The 13977-nt window shown below is 45.4% G+C and overlaps 1 long non-coding RNA gene across 1 annotated transcript in view; it reads right to left on the minus strand.

Moving 5' to 3' along the window:
• Window positions 1-13977, minus strand: part of LOC147748004 (uncharacterized) — a 215459-nt gene that overhangs the window by 184887 nt on the left and 16595 nt on the right. Inside the window, exon 2 of the long non-coding RNA XR_015299704.1 lies at window positions 7920-8051. This is a non-coding gene — a long non-coding RNA (uncharacterized LOC147748004). The remainder of the gene's footprint in view (window positions 1-7919; window positions 8052-13977) is intronic.

Here is a 13977-nt window from a genome sequence, read left to right on the forward strand (position 1 = left end):
TGCATCCATCCATTCACCCACCCACCCATCAATCCATCATTCATGCATCCACCCATCCATCCATCATGCATCCACCCATCATGCATGCATCCATCCATCCATCCATCCATACATCATTCATGCATCCATCCATCCACCCAACCATCCTGCATCCATACATCATTCATTCATGCATCCATCCATCCATCCATCCATCCATCATGCATCCACCCATCATGCATGCATGCATCCATACATCATTCATGCATCCACCCACCCTGCATCCATACATCATTCATGCACCCATCCATCCATCCACCAATCCATCCATCCATCCATCATGCATCCACCCATCATGCATGCATCCACCCATCCATCCTGCATCCATACATAATTCATTCATGCATCCACCCATCCACCCACACATCTATCCTGCATCCATCATTCATGCATCCATCCACCCATCCTGCATGCATCCATTCATCCATCCATGCACCCATCCACCGAACAATCATTAATGCACCCACCCTGCATCCATCCATCATTCATGTATTTACACATTTCTGCAGCAGATGCTTTAACACACTGAACTATCGCAAGTCATTTGTGCAAGCTAAACACTGAAAAACACACTCTTACCTTGCTGCCGGTCCCGCACACGTCACAGGCTCACAGCGCCCCTGGCCAATCCTGGCGCCAGGGGCACAGGTACCCTCTCTCCCGCAGCACGCCCATTAGGGCTCCTGATGGGCATGCGCAACGCCGCCAAAACACAAGTGCGCATGCGTGGGCACGGGTAAAAATTCACCCTCCGTCCCCACGCATGCGTACTTGTGTTGCCGTCTGTGCATTATCATGTCAATGAATCAACATGACGCCCGCCCGGCGGTCTGACGTCATGTTGATTCATTGACATGATTGTCATGAGGGAGCTGCGGACGGCGTTGGCCAGGGGGCTACGCCCCCAAGCCCCAATGGACGAACCGCGCCTGCTCATAGGGTCAGGAAATAGGCCCAGCACCAAAATAAAAGTGGCCCCCATTAGTGAATTAGTTAGCTAGAAAAGTGTCAAAATTAGGGCAGTTTTTAACTTGTAAAGACACGCTGTTTACGTTTTTTGTAAGGTACGAGAGATTGCATAATTTGATTTTGCTGCAGGCAATGTTTGTTTTAATATCATGAGAATCAACATTAAAAACATGTTCATCTGACCATAAAGCAGGCAAACAAACAGCCCAAAAAACAGGTCAAATACTAACCTGGCAGATTGGACCATTACACACTGCCTGATTACCCTAATGTCCAACCCGGCCACTGTGTTATACAATTATTGTGCTGATACAGGATCATTGTTTTTGTTGGTAAAGTAAAGGACATGAATATAGGGTCCGGTAGGGGCCTGTTTCAATGTCGATTTTAATTTACCACCAGGTAAAGACTCGAGGGACCTAGCACACTGAAAGCCCTGCTCCAGCCAATTTTACATTCTGATTGTGCTACTCTTCCTGCACCTCTTGTCTGGCTGCTATCACACCTATCTGCTCCCCCCGCCCCCTCTCACTTGATTCCGTATTTCGCACCCCTTTCATTTACTCTGTGCTCCCTTTCCCTAGTCCTGGATGAGCTGAGCTGTTTTCAGTGTGAGGCGCCGTCATTCTATCTTTCTTTTAGCGCCCTGCAGGTTATCCTGCTTCTTATTCAACTAGGGGCAGGGCGCACTTCACAGGTGAGGGCTCTTGAAGACCTGTCTAATCGCTGCTATCCTCATGTAGATGCAGCGATTAGGCCAAGGCAGGCAGATATTGATTAAATCCCTTGGGCCTCCTGGGCCCCCTGGGCCTCCAAACTCTGAAGCATTTGAAAGCGCGAGGCCCCCTGGCTGCGAGGCCCTGGGCAGCTGCCCACGCTGCCCATGCCTAGCGCCGGCCCTGGCTGGAACAGCGGGCAGAGTGGGGTGCTACACTGTAGCGAACACCCAAGTGCGACATAAAAGTAAGCGCTATATAAATATAATTAGAAAGAGCAAGTGTCCAAACGAGCCACGCCCATTCCACAGGAGAAAGGTACGGGTGACGTTTGCAGCCGTGCTGCACTTTAGAGCGCAGGGTCACAAACATATCCCCAAAGCAAACGTAAGGGCTATATAAATACAATTAGAAAGCGCAAGAGTCCCCATGAGCCACGCCAATTTCACAGGAGATAGGTAAGGGTGGCGTATGCAGCCGTGCTGCACTTTGGAGCGCAGGGTCACAAACATATCACCACCAAAGCAAAAGTAAGTGCTATATAAATACAATTGGAAAGAGCAAGTGTCCCCATGAGCCACGCCCATTCCACAGGCGAGAGGTACAGGTGATGTATGCAGCTGTGCTGCACTTTGGAGCGCAGGGTCACAAACATATGCCCAAAGCAAATGTAAAGGCTATATAAATACAATTAAAAAGCGCTAGTGTCCCCATGAGCCACACCCATTCCACAGGAGAGAGGAGGTGATGTATGCAGCTGTGCTGCACTTTGGAGCGCAGGATCACAAACATATCCCCAAAGCAAATGTAAAAGCTATATAAATACAATTAAAAAGCGCTTAGTGTCCCCATGAGCCACACCCATTCCACAGGTGAGAGGTACAGGTGATGTATGCAGCTCTGCTGTACTTTGGAGCGCAGGGTCACAAGCATATCCCCAAAGCAAACATAAGCGCTATATAAATACAATTAGAAAGCGCAAGTGTCCCCATGAGCCACGCCCATTCCACAGTAGAGAGGTACGTGCAACGTATGCAGCTGTGCTGCACTTTGGAGCACAGGGTCACAAACATATCCCCAAAGCAAATGTAAGCACTATATAAATACAATTAGAAAGCGCAAGTGTCCCCATGAGACTCGCCCATTCCAAAGAAGAGAGGTACAGGTGACGCATGCAGCCGTGCTGCACTTTGGAGCCCAGGGTCACAAACATATCCCCAAAGCAAATGTAAGCGCTATACAAATACAATTAGAAAGTGCAAGTGTCCCCATGACCCACGCCCATTCCACAGGAGAGAGGTATGTGTGACGTATGCAGCCGTGCTGCACTTTGGAGCGCAAGGTCACAAGCATATCATCACCAAAGCAAATGTAAGGGCTATATAAATACAATTAGAAAGAGCAAGTGTCCCCGTGAGCCACGCCCAATCCACAGGAGAGAGGTTCGGGTGACGTATGCAGCTGTCCTGCATTTTGGAGCACAGGGTCACAAACATATCCCCAAAGCAAACGTAAGCGCTATATAAATACAGTTAGAAAGAGCAAGTGTCCCCATGAGCAACGCCCATTCCACAGCTAGAGGTACGGGTGATGTGCCATATCATCACCAAAGCATGGTGTGGGCGAGCACACTCGTTTACAGGCAGGCAGTACAGTGTGCATTGAAATGAACACAACATTCGCACTCACATGATATTTTTACGGATAAAACTATATAGCCCACTAACAACAATGTGGGAACAAGCACTCGCTACGACGTACACTTTTCTGCTGTCCCACTTGGATGGGCTGGGCCTGACTTCCTGCTGGCGTAAAAGGTTTCTTATCTTCTTTATGGGGCAAAACAGATGGCCCGATAAAGAAGATAAGAAACCTTTTACGCCAGCAGTAAGTCGGGGAAGTCTGACCGAATGGGACGGCTCTAAAAGAGAAAAGTGTACATCAGAGGACGCTCTTTTCCAATGGCTGGCCACCGTTTACACTAAACGGTGACGCCGGGCAATGTAAAAGAGAGGCGGGGCTTAACCCTCGCGAGTGAAACATACTCTAAAACTTTAAATCTCGCCAGCGAAACTGCGCATGTGCGCAGCATACGCTAGACGAGACCTAAAAAGGGCAAGCCTTACGGGACACCACAGTACAACTGATGGCTAAATAAGAAGAACAGTCCCTTGCTGACCTGGAAACTGCACTTATCCAGAAATGAGGCCAACCATTTCAGGTCCTTCCCTGTAATACCAGCTTCTTCCCATCAACGGAGATGGGTGGGGTGGGAGACCGTATCGAAAAAGGCACTCAGGTCCAGGAGGATCAGTGCCGTTAACCCACCCTGGCCCAGGACCACCTTCAGATCCTCTGTGGCCCTCTGTGTACCATTTTACATCTTTTTAATGACTGAGGCCATCTACTGGATGATTGGTGACTAATGGATGAAACAGGGAGGGACTGCAGAAAATAGAAGTTCCCCTCCATGTTGTCATTGTCATTAAGATATGCACCTAGGAGTGGAGTTGAGGTGTCTTACCTCAGTCTATTGAATTTTTCCTGGGTACTTATCTTAGACCACCTAGATGTTGTGTGGGATTAAGCAATGTGCACCCATATTCTGCCAGTAACAGTACCTAAACTTCCACTTGCAATTTGTCTTGTGCTTGATGTTGTCGATACAGCAAGAGACCCTGGCACCCAATGGTACCAAAGCAGAATAAAAAATGTTCCCATTCAGCCTATAGCGATACCATAGCTGGAGACAGAATGAGAAGCTGCACACCAGCCTAGAGAGCTGTTTTCAAGAGACAGGACCCTGCTTCTTGCTCTACCCTAGAGGCAAAGACTGGGACTGTTGAAAATCTTTGCTTCCAATCCCTGGTGAGATAATTTATTATACTAAACTAGACTTTACTAACTGTAGGACCCTTGCAATAATTTTTGGCCTTAAATACTTACGGCAAGGTTCCATCTCATAAGCACACAGCCCTTCCTTATAGCAGTCTATTAATTTAACATAAGCATACTTCATCTAAATTTAATATGCAGTGAGCACGAACAAAATTTGTATTTGTGAGTCCAAAGGCATTTTATGACCAGAAAAGTATTTTGTTTGAATACAGCTATAACTCAAAGAAGTTTTAATAATAACATTAAAATCCCGAAGCCTAGTCATCTCCCAATAGTGATCTTAATTGCAACCATATTGATATCTTTTTGTAATGTAATTGGGTTGAGACCAAAACCTAGGAAGATCTAAATCTATCACAAATTTTTAATATACCTGAACTATGATAATTGAAAGTGGTGTAAAACATCTTGTCCCCCTTCAAAATAAAGGCGTGCAACTAGGCTACTCCTTGGTCTTGTCCAAAATATTAAAGTTTTTAGGAAATATGCATCTATGAAATTCAGCTAATTCTGATTATGATGGCAGAAGAGCGTTTGATAAATGACTGCCTTGAAAAAGTTCTGCTCCAAACAAGGCTAAGGAGTCCCTTTAGCATTGAAACATTGTGGGGTATTGTTTATGGGCTTATTCAAGTTTAAATTTTAAATAGCTAAAATTGTGGGTGTATTGGCCAATGTTTAAGAGCTCTTGGCCACCTGCACCGGACAGTTACTGTTGCAATTAAACCTGAAGTCTAGTTTATCTTAGTGGGGAAGTATCTATAGTTTTTTTTATTATAAATGCTATTTTGACAGCATATAATCTCTCCACAGTCTCAACTTTACATTTCTGTTCATTGATGATCACTATTTTGCGTAACAATAAGTCTCAAATTATGGAGTGCTATTTAGGACACAAAAATCAGTGCATGGCACTTCCCCTTTTTTGGTAGGCAACCCTTCATACAGTTCTGAGGAGTAAATGGATGAAATTATACCCCGTCTTTAGTAGATACGCACAGTCCTGTTTATTTTTTTGTTTTTCTAGATTTTTAATTTATTGACAATGCTAGGTAACACAATGGATGTTTACTAATTTCAAAGTTTCATTCCATCTATGGCACAGTCTTCATCTTGTTTAGTGGAGTTTTCTTTTTGTAATTTTGCTACTGTTAGTGGCCCATAAATCCCTCATGTCATCATCACATTTGCCATCATGCCTCCATTTTGTTCATCTTGTTTGACTGGTGTTTTTCCTACAGAATGCACTAAAATAGCAGAGTTGCTGGTAGATGCACCATGTGTTTTCTGCAGTGCTTAATTTGGGCCAGTTGTTGCAGATGGGGCCCCCCAGTACCGTGACGTATTTTTAATCATTAAACCTTGATGCCGAACAAGAGAGAAAAAAACAACAACGGGGAAACAGGAGGAAGAGAAAAATGAAAAACAGTCTACAGGAGAAAGCAAGGATGAAAAAGAGCATACAAAAGTTTTATATAGAGACAGGGAGAGAATTGGTGGATGAAAGAGGCATGAGGTGAAATAAAGACTAGAGAGCTTGGTACTCAGCAACCCGGTCATTTCGCAGCGGTGCCAGTAGACTTTTTAGAAAATGTTGGGCCCTGGCACTCATCTTTTCACAAATTAACCACTGGTTTTCTGTTACCCCTCCCTGAATTTGTGCTAATTGTAAAGTGAATTAGAACTAGAAAGTGAGAGTGGGGTCAGCAACAATGCTTGACCCTTCTAATTTAAGTAATCATTTTGCACAATGTCACTCATAAGACTGATGAATGTCGAATAGAGATGTCTCTAGCTACGTAGCTTAGTCAGTCTAGGACCATAGTCATAATAATAACATAAACACTGGTACCCATTATATTAAGGTCCAGATTTACTAACATTTTGGGTCATGTTTGTGTCACTGTTTTAGTGCAGCCACAACGCAAAATGCCCCCCCTCACTACCCCACCGTTCCTACCTGCACCAGCCGGTTCTGTCTAAGAGGTGTAATGAGGAGAAATATCTTAATTTCTCCTTGTTACTTCCTCTTTCCATGTGTGCTGCATTCTACAGCATTCATAGAAAGAGGAAAATGTTTCTGAGTATTGTTGTTTGTGAAGAAAGATGCTCCTTCCTGCACAAAAATAATCCTGCCCTTAACACAGGCACCCTTGCACCATGGAGCAAGGGTGCTTGTATTGGAGCGAAGTTGCCTCTAAGTGTGCCAGTGCTATGAGAGAGCAGACGCGCGCCATATCTTAATCGATATGGAGCATTTCTGCTATCTCCTCTTTGTGCAACACAGCACAGAAAGGTGCCTTGTTGCATTGTGCTGTGTGAAAGGTTAATAAATCCAGACCCAAGAGTACGTTTCCATCATCCCCCTAAATTTTAGTCCAGCAATGAATGCAAATATTCCTAATATACAGTGGCTTTGTCAGAACTTCTGCCTTGGGCCTGGATCCTAAATATTGATAGGCGGTAGTCGATTTTAAAATATTGTAACTTATATTTTGTGGATTTTAGAAAAGACTATTTCTGTCCTAGCAGCTTTTGAAAACAAAATCCCAGCAGTCCCCTTATCATCATAATGGACCTTTTGCGAATTGAGTGCATTTTTGGGGGGGTTGGCTACATGATGGATTTTGGAGGATCCTTATCTTTGGCTCTGCGGTGTTAGCCTTGGCAGCTCTAATACATGGCTAAGATTTAGCTGAGAGTGCATATAAACTATTATGACAAATTCTCTTTGGAAGTGGGATTACTTAGAAGGATGATCCATGTTGTTTCACCTTCTAACAAAGTAATATCTGATGCAATATTTTGGTTGAGTGATACATGTTATCCCTCATCCGATGTGAACTTCTTCAATTTAGAGAAGGTTTCCATAAATCCAAAAACAGCTTCATTCAATCAGCACTGTAGATATGACACTGTCATAAGATATTCCCTCCACTCAACATTAGCCATAGGGTTCAATGTAGCTGCATCTATTGCACCCTGATGCAAAATAATAATGCAGGATTTTGTAACTCTGTCTTAGAATGTACTAAAAACTCCAGATTTTCTTTGATGATTCTTATTTGTTCTTCTGCTCTCATATATCATTTTAATAAAGGTGTAAACGCTTTAGGAAATATATATTTGATCGGACAAGGACAGTATTTGATTTTTTAACACTTTTATTTCCTAACACGTAGGTAACCCCTACCAGTAACTTGTTGCTCGACCTTGTGTCCTGAGAGGGTCAGTCCACAAATAGGAACTTTTTGAAAGTGCAATAGTGCCCAGGGCCCAATGATAAATGGCACCTACCCAGTTTAGAAGTGCCTCATAGGCAATCGCAATTCCGTAAGAAAGAAACCTCAGTGGAAATTTGCCTTCTGGAGGATCACTCAGCTTCATTTGCTTCACACTCAGGTTGGGGAAAGGGAGTGCTCACTTCATCTGTGGAGAAGGACAATGTCAGCAATTAGAGTTTGGGTTTGGCTAACACTCTCAAAACGTAAACAATTAGTTACCATAGTAACCAGAAGTGATGGAGGAAGTATCACAGATTTGTCTAGTTTGAATTGAGAATCAGTAATTAAGTAGTGATTACAATTTATAATTGTTGTAAATAGGTGAAGATAGATGACAGGATACTTCTAGTTGATTACATGTAGATTTATTATAGGACACAGCTGAGTACAAAACCTCGCCAGCTGACCAGACCATCAACTGACTGGTAGAACACTCTAGTACAGATTAGAACACTCACAGGTACTCTGGGAAGCTGAGAAGGTGAAAACACTGAGGAAGACGACGTCTCACCTCACACTTCACTTTTACACTCTTTGTCCCAAAATGCTCTTTTGCCTTCATGAACTAAAAATAGTTCAAGTCGTCTTAGACCTCCTATCTGTCTTTAATATTATTGTTGCTGTCTCCCATACTTTAAGCTTCATTATTTTTATGTTTGTTTTATTTCTTTTCTGTACAGGAGGAAGATGTGTTGTATATTGATTTTTTCTTGTAATATGGCTGACAGTAGTCATTAGCCCTTCCTTAGGGTTTTCACCTCCTCAGCCTCCCAGAATAACTGAGTGTTATAACCTGTACCAGAGTGTTCTACCAGTGTCAGTTGATGGTCTGGTCAGCTGGCGAGGTTTGTACTCAGCTGTGTCCTACAATAAATCTACATGTAATCAACTAGAAGTATCCTGTCATCTATCTTCATCTATTTACAGCAATAATATAACAAGAACGGAGACTCATCCCATTACATATTTTTTTATACTCAACTTTATTGGGTTTTTCAAACTTGCAGGCACAACATAAACCAAAAGACACGACATTTAATGGCATCAGATCCCTTACATTTGATAGAAGTGGCTTATGATAACCGCAAAGCCCACCCCACCATACAGTTGAACACTAAGAGGTTCATTAGGATGCCGGGCGGACTTTGCCCGCCCGCCATCCTCGTGGTAATAGGGACCACCCGCAATAAGAGCAGGGGTCCCGTTGGGGGGTATTAGGATGTGCCCGCCACAGTGGCGGGCACATCCTGTATTTTTAGCATTGTGGCGGGCGGTGCTCTCTGCACTACCCGCCACAATGCTAAAAATGCATTTCATCATTTGCATTTACAAAGCGGCAGGCACTGTGCGGTGCCTGCCGCTTTGTAAATGCAAATGAAGGGGGAAGTCCACCTGCCTTTCCGAGTAGGCAATGCCGCCACGGAAAAGCATCTGCAGACGCCCATCCAAATATGGCTGGCGGTGTCTGATAGACATCGCCGCCATATGAACCCTTTTCCGCCCCGGCCGTAATGCGACCGGGGTGGAAAAGTGGCGGGCGGTGTTTGCCTCCACGGCCGCCCCGCCATTGTAATGTGGCGGGGGGGGAAAGAGTGGCGGGCGGGCATTTATGTCGTACGGATCGCCACCGCCACCATGGCGGTGGAGATCCACCCGACATCGTAATGGGCCCCTAAGTATCCCGCTCACCCGTCCAGAGCAACAGTTCCCCACACGTCATCCCTGTTTTGTCACCCCGACAGTCCCAACCATTTTCCCCATACTCGTTTATATTTGTTTGGATATCCTCGTGCTACATATAGCGGCTCTTCCTGCGCAGCACACCAATCCACGCCCATAACATATTTAAAGCAAAGAACAAAAGCTGCATTTGTGCGACAAATCTATGAGAACAAGTTCAATCAACCAGGCAGAATTAATGAAGCCAAAGAATAAACACACAGAAACAGTCATAAACAGCCATCAAACGCTGTGAGGCAATGACAAGCCCAACTAGCCCGCAGCTCCGCATACGGTGAAGAGAGCACGACAACCAATATTGAGGCAGCTGAACATGGCATGAATGAATGGATATCTAAAATCATTGACTTTCATTTCTTGCTTCTCCATAAATGCTGTGATAGTGCAGCACTCATCCCAAGGAATATCAAGGCGCTGATACCAGTGCTGATGATTCTGCAGAACTGATGCTAGAAGCTGATGCATTAAGGTTTAGGGCATAAGTATGTTTTTAATTCTTTCCTGAACTGAAGATAGTTGGCGGTGTGTCTTAGGTCCTGAGGAAGCTCGTTCAATTTCTTGGCTGCAAGATAGGAAAATGAGCGGCCTCCTGTCCTTACTTTATTTATGCGTCTTGTTCTGGCAAGAGCTGATTGGAGCGATCGCTGGTTTCTTATGGGAACATAGAATTTGATCTTCTCCTGGAGTAATGTAGGGCCTGTTTTATGAAGAGCTCTATGAGTATGACTAAGCAGTTTGAAAACTGCTCTCTGGCGCAATTTCTTCAGACAACCTGAGGCGGACTCATACTTTCCTTTATTGCAGACAAGTTTTGCCGCTGCGTTCTGCAGTACTTGTAGGCGTGTGAATATGTGTTCATTCAAGCCTACAAATAAGGTGTTGCCATAGTCCATGAGGCTAACCAGCAAGGCTTGTGTTACAGAGCATCTGGAGTCAGTGGTATTCATGGGAACAGTCTAGCTAGATGCTTCAGGATGGCGAAGCCTTTACCACAGAGGGATCGCACATGGTCCTTCATAGTCAGGGCGTAGTCCATAATGATGCCCAGGTTTTTGGCATGTTGTTTTGGGATGGGGGCCATACCTAGAGTGGGTGGCCACCAAATAGCATCCCACACTCGTTTGGCACCGCCGAACAGTAGGATTTCAGATTTGCCGGTGTTCAACTTCAAGCAATGTGTGTGCATCCACTGGGCCATTTCAGAAAGACAGTTATGCAGTTTAGATTTGGTAATGCCTGGTTTTTCGTCCAAGGCCACCATCAGTTGTGTATCATCCGCATAGGAGCAGATGCCAATGCCCCACTTCCTGCCAATTTTAGCTAGAGATGACAGATAGACATTAAAAAGGGTGGCACTTAATGAGGCCCCTTGGGGGACACCACAACTGATGGGGCTAGGTTTAGAATGAAATTGGCCCATATGTACTGCTTGAGTACGGTTGCTCAAAAATGAGTATAGCCAGCTTAGGGCAGTAGAGTGAACTCCTTTTTCATAGAGGATGCTCAGCAGGCAGTTGTGAGAGACCGTGTTGAACGCTGCCGACAGGTCCAACAGTATCAGAGCCACCGCCCCACCTTGGTCGGTGCACGATCTGATACTGTCCGACACTGCCAGCAGCGTTGCCTCCGTGCTGTTGTTAGCTCTGAAACCTGTCTGGGAGGGGTCCAGGAGATGATTCGTTTCCAGGTACCTAGTCAACTGGCCATTCACCAGTTTCTCTAAATCCTTAGAAAGGTATGGGAGCTGGGAAATGGGACGGTAATTTTCAGGGTTGAGGACGTCCGTCCCAGCTTTTTTCAGGAGGGGAATCACTGAGGCATGTTTCCATAAGTCCAGAAAGATGGTGGTTCTTAAAGATTTGTTAAGGAGCTGGGTAATCAAGGGGCAAAGCGTGGGGGCAATTTTTGAGAAGACAAAATGGGGACAGGGATCCAGTGGGGAACCAGATTTTACTGTACTCATAGGTTTCAGAACCTCATCTGCTGTGAGAGGCTCGAAGCTACCCAAGGTTGGTGTGACTTCGGAGTTGGGGACGGCCCCGGCAGTCTTTACTACGTTAGTTGTGCTAGGGGTCTTTACTACGTTAATTGTGCTAGGAGGACTCTGGGGATTGAAGGTGGGGTATATCTTCCTAATTTTTTCAGTGAAGAAGGCACTAATTCGTTCACAGGCCTCTACGGAAGGGGTGAGGGTTTGAGTAGTGCTAGAAGGCTTGTTGAGTTCCTTAACAATTCTAAAAAGTTCTTTGGCCGAGTTGCAGTTTTCATGGATGCGCTGGGAGAAGTAGTTTCTTTTTGTATTTTTTTTGGTGTAATTATAAGACCTCAGCTTGAGCATGTAACTTAGTTTGTTTGCTTCATTTTTGGACTGCCTCCATAGGTGTTCCAGTTTCTGGCACTCCCTTTTGAGGCTTTTTAATTGTGGGGTGTACCATTTTTCCATTTGGGACCATTTCCTGGATTTACGAATAGGGGCCAGCTTGTCTAGTGTTTGATAGATCTCAGTTTCGAGGGTGGCCGCGTCTACACATACTGTGATATCGTCTGAGAACTTTATGTTAGCATCTGGAAAATGTGTATCGAAATTCGATTCATTAACTAACCTCCAGGCTCGGTTGGAGATCTGATGGGTTGCCCTGGGTTTCAATGATTTGGTGGGTAAACCCAGTGGGAAGACTTTGAGAGAATGATTTGACCAGAGTAATGGCATGATCTCGCAAACATCTGTGGCTTCGATGTTGGTGAAGAGTAAGTCTAGTGTGTGGCCCGCTATATGGGTTGGACCCTCTATCCACTGTTTAAGATTGAGGATCCCCATATCATTCTCCAGTTGGGAGACAGCTACGGTGTCCTTTTTCTCATAGTGCATGTTAAAGTCTCCGATTACTAGGTAGTTATTATGTTTTAGGCAAGTTGGTAGGAGTTGGGTGAGTAATTTGGCACTAAAATTACCTTGTTGGCCTGGGTGGTTATAGATTACTGCTCCTGCTAGGATGGTGAGGCCATCATAGAGTAGTTGAAAGGGGAGAGTTTGATGTTCATTGTAAGAGGTTGCCTGCTCCGGAAGGCAAGTCAGGTGGTCTCTAATTATAATAGCAACCCCCCCCTCCCCTACTTCCGACTCTGTCTTGTTTGATGATTTTGTAATTGCTAGGTAGTGCATAGGCCAAATCTGGGGCGTTAGTGTCGGTCAGCCAAGTTTCGGTGATAAAGACCAGATCGGGGTTCTTTACCTTCAGTAGATCCCAAATATCCATTGCATGCTTGGGTAAGGATCTAGCATTAAAGTATAGGCAGAGAAGCTTTGGATAATCATGAGTCTTCGGGCAGCCTAATTGTACTTGGCCCATGCTAGGCCATCCACAAGCGAGACAGGAAATTGGGCCATAAGAAAGTCCCGGACCGGTCAGAGTGCATTGTCCGTGGTTATGGCCCAGATTGTGTGCATAAGCCAGCAGCTCGTTACGGGAATAGCAGATGGCGGCATGCAGGGATTGAGTGTCACCGACAGGGGGTATGGCCCCTCGGTCGCAGACGGGCGCAGACAGGCTTGCCTTAGGTGCACTTTCGGCTCGCCATCGTCAGGCCCGCTGCGCCCGTCTGCTGCGCGTCGGCCAGCACATTGGGATAAATAGCGGGAAGCGTGGGCTCCTGGCTCCGCCCTCCGGCTCGCAGGGGATGTCCACTGATTGGTCTGTCTACCTCCCCTTTTGCTCTCCACACAATCGACACTCAGTCGTGGTGGAACGGAGGCCGGCATTCGGCAGCCAAAACAACTAAGGTAAGAGGAGCAGCCTAACTCGCTGTCTTCCTCTAGAGGTTGTGCAAAATAGGCAGTTTTTAAAAGCAGCAAATGATGTGCAAATGAACAATTTAGTGCAGTTTTTAAGATAAAATCAACGTGAACAGCGGCAGCAGTAGCTTCACCAGTAGTATGCTGCGCGACCGCCAACACACAGAGTTAAATAGCGGGAAGCATGGGCTCCTGGCTCCGCCCTCCGGCTTGCATGGGATGTCCACTGATTGGTCTGCCTACCTCCCCTTTTGCTCTCCACACAATCGGCACTCAGCCGTGGTGGAACGGAGCCCGGGATTCGGCAGCCAAAACAACTAAGATAAGAGAACAGCCTAACTCGCTGTCTTCCTCTAGAGGTTGTGCAAAATAGGCAGTTTTTAAAAGCAGCAAATGATGTGCAAATGAACAATTTAGTGCAGTTTTTAAGATAAACGCAACGCGAACAGCGGCAGCAGCAGCTTCACCATTAGTATCTGAGTGACTTTAACTCTATACAAAAGTGCCACACATTCCCTCCTAAAAAGGGGTTGGCCTA

Source organism: Lissotriton vulgaris, chromosome 1_1, assembly GCF_964263255.1.
Source record: "Lissotriton vulgaris chromosome 1_1, aLisVul1.2, whole genome shotgun sequence".
Taxonomy (NCBI): domain Eukaryota; kingdom Metazoa; phylum Chordata; class Amphibia; order Caudata; family Salamandridae; genus Lissotriton; species Lissotriton vulgaris.